Source organism: Drosophila tropicalis, unplaced genomic scaffold (assembly GCF_018151085.1).
Source record: "Drosophila tropicalis isolate 14030-0801.00 unplaced genomic scaffold, ASM1815108v1 contig_952, whole genome shotgun sequence".
NCBI lineage: Eukaryota > Metazoa > Arthropoda > Insecta > Diptera > Drosophilidae > Drosophila > Drosophila tropicalis.
Window position 1 is genome coordinate 731,724 of NW_027173453.1, and position 14,590 is coordinate 746,313.

A 14,590-nucleotide genomic window follows, 5' to 3' on the forward strand; every position below is an offset into this window, starting at 1 on the left:
ACAAAAATTTGCATAAATTTACATGCCATACGAAAAAAAGGAAGAAAAAATTATATGTTGAATGCGGTTTTGTAACAGATCCTTGTTAGGCCACCTCAATATCAACCTCAACCTGTGTTAATCAACGTTCCATGACTAAATTATGCAAAAGTGTCCACGGAAGGAGGCATTTGGAATATGGAATATGGAAAACTGGCAGCTGGCAGTTGCCAAAGGATCAGTACCAAATGGGCCACTGGGTTTTGCTTGTTGTTTTGTGTGTATTTTTTTTAAATGTCTATTAAATGCCTTTAAGTAAATGCCCAACGAAAGATCCTTCGACGTCTTTTTGGCATTGTCTCGAGGCACAAAGCATTCTGCTCTCGCTCAATTGAGCTGAAAGCAGCTGCTCGGAATCAGAGCATTGCCTCACACACACACACACACACACACGCGGCAAATGTCACATAAGACTTCCACTTCCACAAGGACTTCTCTAAGTAGTTGTGATCCTGCGTTGGCGTTGGCGTTGGCGTAGGCGTCGGCGGTAGCCGCCAACACCTTTTTCAGGACTTTGCGCCAAAACTGCGCAAAACAGAGAGGAGCGAGAAGAGAGAGAGAGAAAACAGAAATAAATGGAAAAAGGGATCTTTTGGGTTTTCGAGAGCAACAGATGTTGCGGCACGTGATCCAGCGCAAAAGAAGTTCTCAAGTGGCTTGCAGCACCTCCGCATTTGGATCGTCTGTAAATTGGTTACAAATGGGTTAAGTGCCCAGCCCGGATGTGAATGTGAATGTGAATTTTATGCAACATTTGGCACGAGGGTTCTCGCCGTGGTAAGAGTGCAAAAGTAACATTTCAATAATTTCAGATTTCTCTTTGCCAGTTTCCAAATGGACGTAATGAAACACATACACGTAAGTGTCAAATCCCCCTAGCAGCTGGAGTCCTGGAAATGATAAGCAAATCGATAATGATCAAAAGTGCCTTAAGACACAAAGTACAACTCAATCAATGTCGGAATCGGAATCGCAACTGTCAATAAATGGAGCAAAAGTAAGAGAGACCGAGGGAGAGAGTGATAGAGTGAGAGAGGGGGAACGACTAATGAACTAATCCCTATGTGACTTGAGTGACGATAAGTGTAAGGACGAGAACAGGAGCAAGGAGGACCATTTCCATTTCATAAAAACATATTTGTATTTGTCAAAGGCTCTGATTTCAAGACAGGAGAAAGGCAAGCTCAGCTACCTATAGAGACTTTTTCATCTCCCTCTCTTTCTCTCCTGTGCGCGTGTGTGTGTGTATGTGTCTTTGATCCTTGACGACGATTAATCAAAGTGACGTGTGAGCATTCCTTTTTTTTTTTTTGGGACACATCTTGCCTTTGCTGGTTTTGCCCGCCAAAATGCATTGAAAATATCCTGATTCCAAATTCGGAATTGCCGATCCCGTTTGAATTTGCTCCACTTTTCGGTTTTGGGCCTCCATTTCCAGCAAAGGGTTTGTGTCTGTCTGTCTGTGCGTGTGTCTTCAGAGGTCAGACCGCAGAGAGGGTTGATTTATTTATCAGGATTCTGTATGCAAATGTTGTTTGCTCGAAACAAACTTTCAACTCAAACAATAGCCATAAAAAGGCTCAAAGTCTCAAATGTAGAACTAATAGATACATTTATGGCGATTTGTGGACCAACAAAAGGAAAAAGAGAGGTGAAAGTGATAGTGAAAGTGAAAGGAAAGGTTAGGAACGGAGGTCGTGGTAATTAAAAACAATTTCTTATCTCTCTCGAGGCGGTCGTCGGGGCAAAGGTTTGGCAGATTGAACATGCAAATAAAGATCAACAGCCTGGACCCGAATCAAAGTACTTGAATCAATTTTATATCACTTTCCTTTATTGTGACCATTTACAATTTAAAATTACTTGAGATTTTCATTATCACAATGCCTCACCCCAAATTTAGCTTAGCCCGCAAAATGGATCGTAAAAATTGCAATAGTTTTATGACTTTTTTTAGGGAAACCAAAAAACAAACTTTGCTCTCATTACCTTTTTTCCCATTTTATGAGGCCACAAAAATCCCAACAAATAGTCATTAAAGATATCGCGTGCCTTAATATCTGTGTGTGTGTGTGTGTGTGTGTGTGTGTGTGTCAGTATATTGTGAATTGTTTAGTTTATTGACCAAAAGTCATAAAAATTGTATAATTTCCAGCTGCCTGGGCCTAGAATGAACAAAGTAAACATAGGAAAACTTGCAAATTCGTTTCGTTTTGGAAAATGTTTGTAATATTAATTTCTATATGATTCGCTTAGTCCTGATATTGGCAAAGATGTTCTGTTTTTAGTTGTTCCTTTTCCAAAGTGAGTTCTTATGTCGGTTCTCCTTTTTGGAGATCCTGTGGCACCTGTCTTCATTAGGTTTTAAATGTTGCTCTACTCCGGCACATTCGATAAACAATCAATAGAAGGAGCAAGAGAGAGATGGGGAGAGAGGGACAGAGGGTCAGAGTATCTTACAGGTGCAAATGTTTTTCTTTTTACCTTTCGTTTGCCCTGTCATTGCTCCAATTTGTTTGTCAGCTTGTTTATAGGTTCGATCCCTGTTTTTGTTTCTGTTTCTGTTTTGTTTTCTTGTCCAACATAATCCTGAAAATGCCTTTTGCTTAAGGATAATCTAGATGAATTCCAGCTGTTTTTTCACCTTTGCTTTGTCCGATGAATGAATTAACATAAGCAGAAAGGAAGAGGTAAGCCAATGTTCTAGAAAAACCCAAGCAAATGTGGCTTAAATAAGCCCAAAGAATGGTTTAGCAAGTTATTGAATGCTGTGAATATTCGTTTCTCTGTTGAACTATCGGTTCGTTTCTCTACCAAATGTCGTCTTGCGTTGTCGAATTTCAGTTGACTGCCTCAAGTCCTCGTTGTCCTGTTCCTAACATACCCTAACATCCATCCAATCTACTTTCGGTGCCTTCGCTTCCCTGGCTGGTGTGTCGAATGTGTTAAAGTTTCGAACCAGTTTTCCGCTTCGCTGCAACTGACGCATAAATTGTCTTTGCCTCACCATGTTGTTGCTGCTGCTGCCTGTCCCAAGGATCCCGAATCGCCATATCCCATTCCCATTCCTATTCCCATTCCTGTTCCTATTCCTGTTCCTTGTTATTGCGTTTGCCTTCTATTTTTCTTACGTCTCTTAAAAACGCCTGATCAAAGAGCGCACAGTGGTTCGAATATCACAATTTGATTACAAAATCATTGAAATCAAATTGAATTTCAATTCTTGATATACATATTTCGCACAACGCCACTTAATTAATTGAAATGACATAAAAGTTTTCACTATAGGCTTGCCCTGTTTCGCCCCACTGTGCGTGTGTCCCATTTCAATTGCTCATTGGCCCAACATTTGCCCAAGAACCAGAAGAGGTTTTTCAACTTCATCCGGCAAATGTAAACTAACGCAATGGAAATGAGAATGGAAAATGTTTGCCCAGGCAATATGACACGGTGATTTTTCATTTTAATTAGCTGGGTAAGGAAGGAGATCGAGAGGAGAGTGCATGCAGGCAATATATCAATTCTCCATCCTTTTAGTCTTTGCTTTTCCACTGTTTAGCATCTATCAAACACCTGTTCTTCGTTTTTTTCGTTGTTTGTCATTGATAACCAATTTTTATGGCCAGCCACCTGCAGCTCATGGAGTGGAGTCCAGTTTAATTTACATAAAAGGCGCGTGGCTGCCACTTAGCCCCAAAGGTAGCAACCTGCTGGTCCGAATGATGCAGCAGCAGCAGCAGGAGCAGTCGGAAATGCAGTTGCCGACAACTCCTATTGACCCTCATCAAACGACAAACGCCCGACTAGAAGTGAGGGGAGCAGCCTTGGCGATACCCTGCACTCAAGACTAGCAAGGGACCATCCGTTCCCATATTCTAGTCAAGCTGCAAAGATAAAGGATCATCAATACACCCCACACTCATTTTACAGGGTGAATGGGTAAGCAAATGCCAAGAAAATGAATCGATTTTGAGGGAAATCCATTTTACAGCGTTTTCCCTTTGCTGACCAACAGGCAGAACAACAACAGGAAGAGGAGAGGCGGGTTCGTCCGGCGGCACGCGCGTTTTTCCAACCCTTTTGTTTTGCTTCGCTCATGTTTGTTTTTGTTTTTCCGGCCCATAAATCATATGCCAGGAAAACCGCTGGACACTAAATGGACATCACTTGCCTGCGATTGAACGCCACGTTCAACTCAGAAACGTTTTCAATCTTGCTCCTTGGCTTCCTTCAATTTCAATTTTAAAAAAAAAACATCAACAAAAATTAAAAAAAAAAGGAATGAACGAAGAAATTAATTTGTTTTGCATACCAGTTTCTCGCAAGACTCTCAAGATCCTGAATCCTCAAGGGGTTGGACATGTCCTGTTTCTGAATTGCAATGATTTCGCCTTCGTCTTCTTTTCCCTCTCCCTCTCCCTCTCCCTCTTCCTTTGTGACTACTCAGTCCGACTCGGTTTCCCTTTCATTTGCATTTTAACCCTTCTCCTTTTCGGTGCCCTGACCGCCCGCAGGGTCCCAGAAATCGTTTGGTTCCGTCAACTTTTTCAATATCTACGTCTTTCACTCAAATAAATTCGTTGACATTTTTCGGTAAAATTTGATTTTTTCCGCCTTCGTTTCTTATTTTTATTCATTTTCAATTAAAAATGCAAATTTTGTGTACATGATGCTGCAGAAAACCTCGACGATCGTGTGATATATTTTGTATATATGTATGTTCCTATACCCAAGTGGGACACTTGAATTTCGTCTTGATTAAACTAATTGACTTGGCATAGTGAGAACCCTAACAGCTGCCCCTTTCCAGGACTCTTTCAACGGAAACTTGCTGTTGTCTTTCTCTTTCACACACTGAAGAAAGATAAATTTTATATCCTATATTATCCTTATGCGTCTCTTGAAGCTTCTACTTGTTGTTAGACAACAAATATTGATCGGGAATGGACTTTTTAGAGATTTGGAGATTTTCTACTGTTTCTAATATCGTATAACTATATATATTCTGATAACTTGCAAAAAGGGTATATTAATTTTGGTCAGAAGTGTATAACGCATAGAAGGAAGCATCTCCGACCATATAAAGGATATATGTATATTCTGGATCAGCACAACGAGACGAGTTCATATAGCCCCGTCCATCCGTCCTTGTATATACTGCACAGTTTGTACATATATCTCGGATTCAGCCGGATCAGACTTCTATATCATATAGCTCCCATACAAATGGCAAAGCCACAAAACATTGACGTTTCTCAATACACGCTTGATACATCCATAATGACTGTCAAAATTGATCAAAATAGAATGACTTAAAAAATCGTCTATAATCGTTCGTTCTTTGGCAAACATTCGACTTTTTAGATAAAACGATTTATTCTTTGATAGGCTATAGGGAAGGGAAGAGTAACAAGAAACTTGCAAGGGTATACTTGAAGGTGTCGGCCCTCTGGTTCTCTGGTTTATATGATATTAGCCTACAAAAGGAAATGAAGAATTGAAGACGTGTCTACAACAACCTTAAGTGGAGGAAATCGACGGTGAAATTTGTTTCAATTCAAATATTTCTGTATACCAGGTGAATATTCTAAATCGAGTGTCTTTTTCAACACAGAATAGATATCTAAAATGTATCTCAAGTAATGAGGTGTTGAAGCATAGGTCATCAATATCGGGTAAGTGGTGTAGACATTACGGCCCAAAAATGAAAAGAACATGATATAGTAAACCATAATTGACAATTTTAGTCGAAAAAGGATTGATCTCTATTTCTCCCATTTCACATTTTTCACATGATGAAGCATTTGGTTCGCCGACTTCTGGTTACTGTAGACACGTCTCCAATTATGAAGTTCAATTCACTTCCTGGAAGTCTCGGGTCTTTGTTTCAGTTAGTCTCTTTAGTTGGTTCGATTTTCCCGCGTTAATTCGGCAAGGATGTTGGCCTGACTCGACCTATCGGTTGGTTGAGAGCCTCTGTGGATTGCCTCAGTTGTTGCCTTGCAAGGATTAGAAGCTGATCAAATCGGGAATCTAAACGAAAAAGGATCTGTTCCTCAATTATTTTTCTTTAATTTGCCAAACAAAAAAAGAAACCATGAAAATCGAAAGTTTCCAATCCATTGAAGCAGCAGCGAGCGAGAGAGAGAGAGTGAGGGAGAAAGACAGAATGAAAGTGAGTGAGAGAAAGCCTAAACTAAATAATTACAAGGCTCTTCGACATACCGACAGAACAACGACAACAAGACCAACAATGGACAGATCCTTGACACCCAGAGCAGCCAGAGCCAAAGGACACCCCAAAAACATGTCCGATGGCGTGAGCAAAAAGGTCCACAACAGAAATGAAAGCGAAATACGTAAAAAATGAAAAAAAGAAAAAAATTAAATGTAATTGCAGTTTGCAACAACAACAACAATGACAAGGAAAAAAAACTAGACTAGGACCTTGGTTTTTTTTACTTTATTTTTTTGTGTCGAGGGGTGAACTCTCGGCGGCAAGGGGTTGCCTTGGGAAAGTCCTTTGCTAGTCTGCCTCACTTTCTTTCACCGCTTTCTCTCTGCTGGCGTCTTTCTTGTGCTTGATTAGATTTGATTTGTGTTTTTCTTCTTGTGGCATTTCCCTGTGAGCTACATTTAATTTCTAAATTATCGACTCTGACGTGTCCGGATGGGCGTAACATCGACGACGACGGATGACGTCTGGGGGATCGGTTGCCTGGTTCATATGTAGGTACACCTTTCATAATGTGTTGCTGTTTTTGTTTTGATTAACAAAATTATAGACTGACTGAGAATAGAAGCTTCCAACCGTCAAAAAAAGGGAAAACCCATGGCTCTGCTCTTTCATTCTCTCTCTCTCTCTCTCTCTCTCTCCCTGTCTCTTACTGTACATAGCTAATGAGGCAATTTAAATGCTAATACTTTCCTCTACAAAATATCAAATTATAATCCAACTCTCTTCTAGGCTATACGCTCAAGGGGTATGGGGGGTGGAGGTTGGTTGACGGTTGTGCCCAAAGGTTAAGGGTTCAGCTTAGTGAAATTATTAATATGATTATGAATATGAATCAGTCCTTGGTCCTTTTCATATTCAAATCAAATTTCAATATAAAGTTAACTACCTTAAATACGATTTAGACAAAATGGCAATTGTATATCACAATCATTTTGTTCATTTCCTTTTTCTTTCTGTTGCAATTAGCCCCAGATCTTTCAAAATTAACGAAATCTTATATCTGATCTGAAGTTGCCAAAAAGTGCATTGAAAAGCATTTTGTAAATGTAAATTTAAAGAATTTTCGTAAATGTTCATTTACTTACATATGTATGTACATATATTTGCTACCTCGCCATAAAGGTCCTATCCCACTCTAAAGAAGAGTTGCTTAGGGATCAGATTACGTCTGATATGTAGTTCAGTTCAAGGGCTTACGTTAAATGCATAAATATCCTTCTTAGAGGACGTTTTAAACCAAATGGGCGGACCCTTGCATGTGTTTTACTCCAATATTTATTTGTATTTTCAGATTACTAACTAAACTCAGACAAAAATCATAATTAATCAACCGAATACTTTTTCTTTTTGTTCAAAAAGGATGTGATCGACTCAATGCTACTTGAAGGAGTTTGTCACTTGATTTGAATACATTTGAATCAGGGCACACGATGCTAAATTTTAGCTTAACTTATCTTAACACTTCTTTCTCCATTCCTCGAAATTCGTCTGCGTGACGTCAAAGACTATAAAAATCGTTCTGAAATTGGTTCTAATAACTGGAAGATTTCAATTTCTGACTTTTGTCTATTTGTCACTGGACATACCAGGACCTGATTCGGTCTAGCCATGCCAGTTTGTATGAACACCAAGAGATCAAGTTTGTGCCACGCCCCCAGTCGCCGTCGCAGTTCTTACAAAGCAGATTTTGTGATAAAATAGAATGGCTCAAGACATTTATTTTCGTATGCAGATTTGTTTAGCATGTGCCGAAATAATTTAAAACTTTTGCCACGCCTACTTTCGCCTGCCTCCTGAATTATATTTTAATTTTTTAACTATAATCGATGTTAATCGGACGAAAATCATCTTAGCGCCATGTCAACCAAAAGGCCCAACTTGGCCGTTGTTCGGTGGCGGCGCTAAAGTGCACACATGCTTGTAGGAGTGAGCGAGATAGCATATGCTTACTAAGCAGCAAATGGTTATTTCACTTGTCTAGTTACCTGATAATTACCTGAAAAAAAGAAATTGTGATCATACATATTTTCATTTTAAAGCATTAATTTCTAACACTTTAAAGACAATGTGAATTTGAATTGATTTTTGTAAATTCTATTTTTGTTTTTCAGAGAAATTGGGAGATTTATGAGACTCTTGCCGCCAAAAGGCTGTGGATCTATATTATAATTCCCAATGAAATAGTTGCAAAACGAAAAATATTTTCAAAACCATTACAAGAAACGGTATAAAAGTAATATTTTGGGTTATAGAACGTTCACGAAGTGGATTTATTATATGTATTTAGCTCACATGACAAACTGGAAAATAACTTCAAAATGAAGAATTTCAACTCGCCATAAAAAAGAAAATACGAGCTAACTTTAAAAAACCCAAATTGGGTTACTTTAGGTGCGGTTTGATTTCAACGATCTAGAGTTTGTTGCACAGTGTTGATAGTTGCACTAGTTTAATTACTTCCGCAAAGATTTATTTTACATAACAAGTACTTTAAGAATTGTACTTAATAAGCAGGCATCACATTAGGAGGGTCTGAGCAGAGGTAAATATGATTTTGAATAAAGCCAATCATTTGATTTAACGGTTTCATTAAGGTCTTTTCTAATGTTTCTTTCTAAAAGTACATTTTTATTTCGCTTAATTTAAATTGAAGTTCGTTTTCAAATGAATGGAGGTGTCGCATGCTTCAGTTCCAAATGCATCATCCACGCATTACGATGGACACGTGCCTCACCCTCTGAAGAGTTAGCTCGCTGTGACACTTTGTTTGATGCAATTCTATTTTGTATTTTATTATTTATTCAGAGAGTATAAAAAGTGAGGTCGGCTACTCGCCATGTAACCTAAGTAAATAAAGGAAGGACCGCGACCACAACCACAAGGACGACCAAAAGCTGCTGTCGACAACCACCACAAAGCATCGAAACCGCCAACCGCCAACAGCCGACCGCCAAATCGCTTAGCTGCTGGACCTCCGTTTAGCCTAAGCTGCTGACCGCAAAGGCGCGAGGTCAAAGGTCATCTTTGCCACCACAAAGCACGCAGCTGACTTTTTTTCCTCTCGTATTTCATTTTCGTTTTTCGGAAAGCAAACAAAAGCCTTAATAAATTAAACAAATAGAGCACACAAAAAACGTAAAATTCATATTTTGTGTTTACTTTTCGATAATTTTTTTTGGTTTTGTTTTCAATGCTCGCACGATTCGAAGGTGGAAAGTGAAAAGCGACAGAGGAAAATGACAAACGATGCTGCTAAGCCGCGACAATATGAGGCTATTAGGGTAATAATTTGTGGGATTAAGCGACTCGCCGAGACCGCGAACAAAAGGGGCTGAGAAGAAGAGAGAAAGCAAGCGAACCCACCTCGCCACTCCCCTTTTGGATGCAATTTGAAAGTTGCAGTCAAATAAAGTTTCTTGGAGTACAGGACCCAATATCCTTGTGCTCAGTCATTCGCAGAGCACAGGGTACACCCGAGACGTTGCATTTCTAGACCAACATCATGTTCCTTTCCTTTCACCTCTCTGCATTTCCGTTGATCGCAGCGGGTTCTCCTGCAAGACTCCTGGCGCGAACTACTTGTGGTTTTACTTTTTTTTTTTTTGGAAATTATAACGAATTATGACGTATTAAGATTTATAGTCAGGAAGGTGAGAGAGGGAGAAAGAGGCTGAGAACGGGAAGAGAGGGAGGGAGCGAGGAAGGATCCGGAGATAGAGAGTAAGGAAAACCGTTTGCCAAAATGTGAGACCGCAAGATGCTGCCGTTTCTGCCGTTTCTGCCGTTGCTGCTGCCTCTCGAATTTCATTCGCCGCCTCTTGTTGACTTACAGCTGTTCCAAAGGATCTGTTCCAAGTTTCTTGGGCCACTATTATTATTTCATATTTTGATTTATTGTTTTGCTTATTGTTTTTTTTTTTTCTCCTTCTCATTCGCAATTCACATTCCTCGATTCTTGTTCGCAGCGCACAGGCGCAGGAGCAGGCGCCTCACAGCGGTTTTTGGCGAATGTCCTTCCCGGCGTATCCTTTTGTTTGCCTTGAACGAATCGTGTTTTTGCCTCAATGAACAACTGTCTGTGGTTTTGCTTCCATTCTATGCAAATAGCAACTTTCCTCGTTCCAATTCAAATGCCAAAAATAAAAGGATATCTGTTTATTTATTCAGGAAATTTCGGTTTCAAGTTGTCGGATTAAAAAAAACACATTCAAGACCAAAAGGGGACTTTGATTTCTATGTGTGGCCGTTTTCGCAGAAATGTCAACCACGGGATCCACCAAAAGAACAACCAAAATGTTGCTGGGTTTTCATTCAAATTACCTAAAAGTGTAAAAATTTAATTTTTTGGGTAAAACTATAATGAAGGAAAATAAATTAAGGAAATTTGAACGAACTTTGCACCTTTTATAGGCTTAACAAGGCCAAAATGGAAAAATATCATAAGTCCCCACACAAAGCTTGATATTTCTGATTTAGGCAAAAAATATTCAAAATTCTAAGTACGGGACGGAGTCTACGAGTCGTGTGAGTGGCCTCTGAAATGTTCGTACTTATATCCGAAGCTTAACAAGTATTTTCTTCTTACTTCTTTACGGAAGTACTCCAACTTACCAACTACGCCGATTTTTCGTATATCGCTTACTATATCGTATCATTTATCATCTGAAGTTAGCTTCTTTAAAATTTTTAGCTTAAAATTAAGTATTTGTGCAAAGCAAAAGAGATTTGTTTTGCAAAGACAAGAATAAAATAATACTCCTTTACGTAGAAACACAAATTAGTTTAAAAAATAAATACCTTCTTCAAAATCATTTATTATAATTTATAATTGACCTGTTTATATTTAATTTTATCAAATATGAAATAAAAAAAATGTACGATGGAAAAAAATGTCAGGTTGATTATTGATTAAGATTTATTTTTTAAATCTACGTAATATTTAGACCCTTGCAGAGGGTATTATAAAACTGGTCAGATGTTTGTAACGCACAGAAGGAGACGTTTCCGACCCCATAAAGTATATATATTCTTGATCACCATGAGAAGCTGAGTCGATATAGCCATGTCCGCCTGTCCGTCCGTCCGTCTGTGCAAATCAACTTCACGCCGCCATCTTAAGAGCTATCGTGATGAAATTTGGTATTTGAGCTACAGCTCCATTCCATGCAGAAGTATTAAAAATATTTGAACCCGTTTTAGCTTTAAACTATTCAAGATATCAAAAAACTGTAAACGCGATCTTTTTGGATTTATTATAAGGATCATTTTTTGTTCTCATCTTTCAAAAAGCATTTTAGAAATTAAACAACTAACACTATTGACTTCTTTCATGTTGGTTAATAAAAACAACTAATTCATTAATGCAAATTAAATTAAATTGTTCGCCTCGAAATCGAGCTGTAATGAACTGGAGGTCCTTTTAAATTTACCAACAAGAAAATTTGGCCATAATGTGATTCTAAATCTAACTGTTTATTGTTTATCGCTAAATAAAAAAATATGAAAAGGATACATCCTTAAAAACACTTTCTCACATCGCTTTGGCTTGTACATACATATTTTACTTACATATAAATTTTAATAAAAAAAATAAAATTTCTTGAATAAAAAAGTATTTGGCCAACAAATTTGTGGGCATTCTCTCCATCCTACATAATATTTTTGTAAAAAAGAGGGTTAAAAAATGAAGTAAAATATTGTGCCTTCAAGGAATTGGCACTGAGCATCTAGAATATTTAATTCAGTCGATTGACTCAGCTTCCTATCCCAAGACTAATTTATCTCCCCTGAACGTACATATAGTTTGTATATATGGCACACTCATTTGCTATCGAATGAACAAACGGCGCGTGGCGGTTTAGGGGTCTTTTGTCTTTTTCCTACACACAGAACAAACAGGAAAGGAAATATAGAGAACACAGAAAGAGGAGGAGACGCTTGGATCCGTGTGGGCGGCAGTGAGAGGATTCGAAACTCTCTCTCTGGGCTCCCCCATGATACCCCAATTATAACGGATCGCTCAACGCGTTGCGCCACAGCATACCCCTCAGCCAAACACTTCGAAACACACAACATAAACTTTGCTTGCTGCGCTTACAAAATGCTCATTCACCAGCCGCGGCCTCGCCGTGCCATGTGGTTCAATGGCTAGAGCATTTGCGTCGTAAGCAAGAATGTAGAGTTCAAATGACAGCGAGTCATAATAACATTTTTTTGTTATCTGGAATATAATTTGTATTTTTTTTTAGGTTTTTAATAAATTAGTTAAAGAGATATAGAAATAATCAAATAAAATCATTTTCTTCTTTACAGTAGTAGAATAAACATAAAAAAAAAAAAAAAAAACACTTTATGGATACTCGATCTGCTTTTCAAAAACTATATATTTATGAATGAACTAAAAAAAAATCGTAAAGACTTAGCATTCAATTGGGATTCCACTGACAAATCTAATTGTAAATGAAATGAAGCAAAAAGAAACATTAACTGATACAGATTAAAATTATTTATTTAAATTTACTTGCACCCTTAGGACTATTACTCGCACCCTTAGGACTATTACTCGCACCCTTAGGACTGTTTACTCGCACCCTTAGCATTATTACTCGCACCCTTAGCATTATTACTCGCACCCTTAGCACTATTACTCGCACCCTTAGGACTATTACTCGCACCCTTAGGACTATTACTCGCACCCTTAGAACTATTACTCGCACCCTTAGGAGTGAGACTAGATGGCGCCATCTATCAGTCATTTAGTCAAGACGCTCATCAGAGGCGCCAGTCTGGTTCAATGGTAAATAAAAAAACTCGAGGTACAGAGGGCGCTTTACAATACTCGTTGTGGCGACACTAAATTATTTCTTGTAAAACTTGCTAAGTCCCTCATACCGCGTTCCTAATAAACGTTTCGACATTAATTATATTTGGCTGCCTTATAGTTTCTGACGTCTTCCAGTCTGTAACAATAACAAAAACAAAGTTGAATTTACGAGCCCTGTTAACAGTTTACATTTTTTAAGTTTTCAAAAATTTGTAATTCTAATTTGTACAATGCTTTTGATTCGAATCGATATGCAAAGACGCATAGAATACCCAAAAATAAGAAACTTATTTACAGATATACACACAAATTAAATAAAAGTGAAATCGGACGGATTCGTGAGATCGGAATATAAGTGTTCCTCACTTACCTAGGGATGTTCAGGAATGCGAATCACCGATTTTCATGAATTTCGGATATATTGTAAAATACGCCGTCGTTTGAGGCAGGGTAAAATTTTTCGGAGCACTATTGAATATATTTCTTTGAAATCGCGTTTCAAATTATAGCTTTGGTGACTTACATATACATATGTATATGAAATCGTAGCTCGGTGCTCCAATGGATGGAGGTTCTGCCTGAGATCAACAAGTCCTTGTTTCAACCCCCCGCTTGGAGTATAAGTCGGCTTAGTAAATTTTCTCCCCCCCCTTTAAAAGGTGTTTTAATTTGCCTTTTTTTTTTTAATTTTTGATGACTTTACATAAATGTAGTTTACATAAATGTGGTTTAGACAAGTAGAACTCTACACCAAAACACATTTTGCACATTTTGGGACAAATCTTGGAAAATCTAATTCGCAAGGATTTCCTAATTGGTCCGAACTGAGAAAACATAAATAAGGCTAATCTATCATATAGACGATGGATCTACCCTTTGATATTACTTCATTTGTTGGAAAAATAAAAAACAATATTGTAGTCTGAAAATGAGTATGTCCCCACTGAGCCACCGACCACACTATTTTAAGCATATAGTAATCACAAATAGTTCAAAGATATACAATACAATTAAATACTAAATACTAAAATCAGAATTGGGATTCAAATCAATTCGTTTTGTTTCGTTTGAATGTTGTGCGACTGATTGTGAGTTCTATGTCAGCACACTCATTCACTTTTAAGTCGTTTTCCAAAGTCATTCAAATTAATTCATTTGGTCTTGAATGTTGTTAACTGAAATGGATTTTTGTATCATTCGGGCATCTCTCACGTTCGTTGACATTTTCGTCTAAAGTAAGTGTTCTCATTTAGATATAATAATATTTGCTTTGTGTCTTTAACAAAATGGGTCACTTGGTAGAATTTTGAATCCGTGGCAGTTCATCTGCATAGGTTATATGAAAAAAATGGGTTTGAGGTGAGCACGATGCTTGTTTGCAAGATCATCTGAGCAAAGAAATAAAAAATGCCGTTCGTCAGAACCGAACCGATCAGTTGAAGCGCTATATCTTTGTCAGTTTTTATTTGGATTCTATAAAATATAAAGTG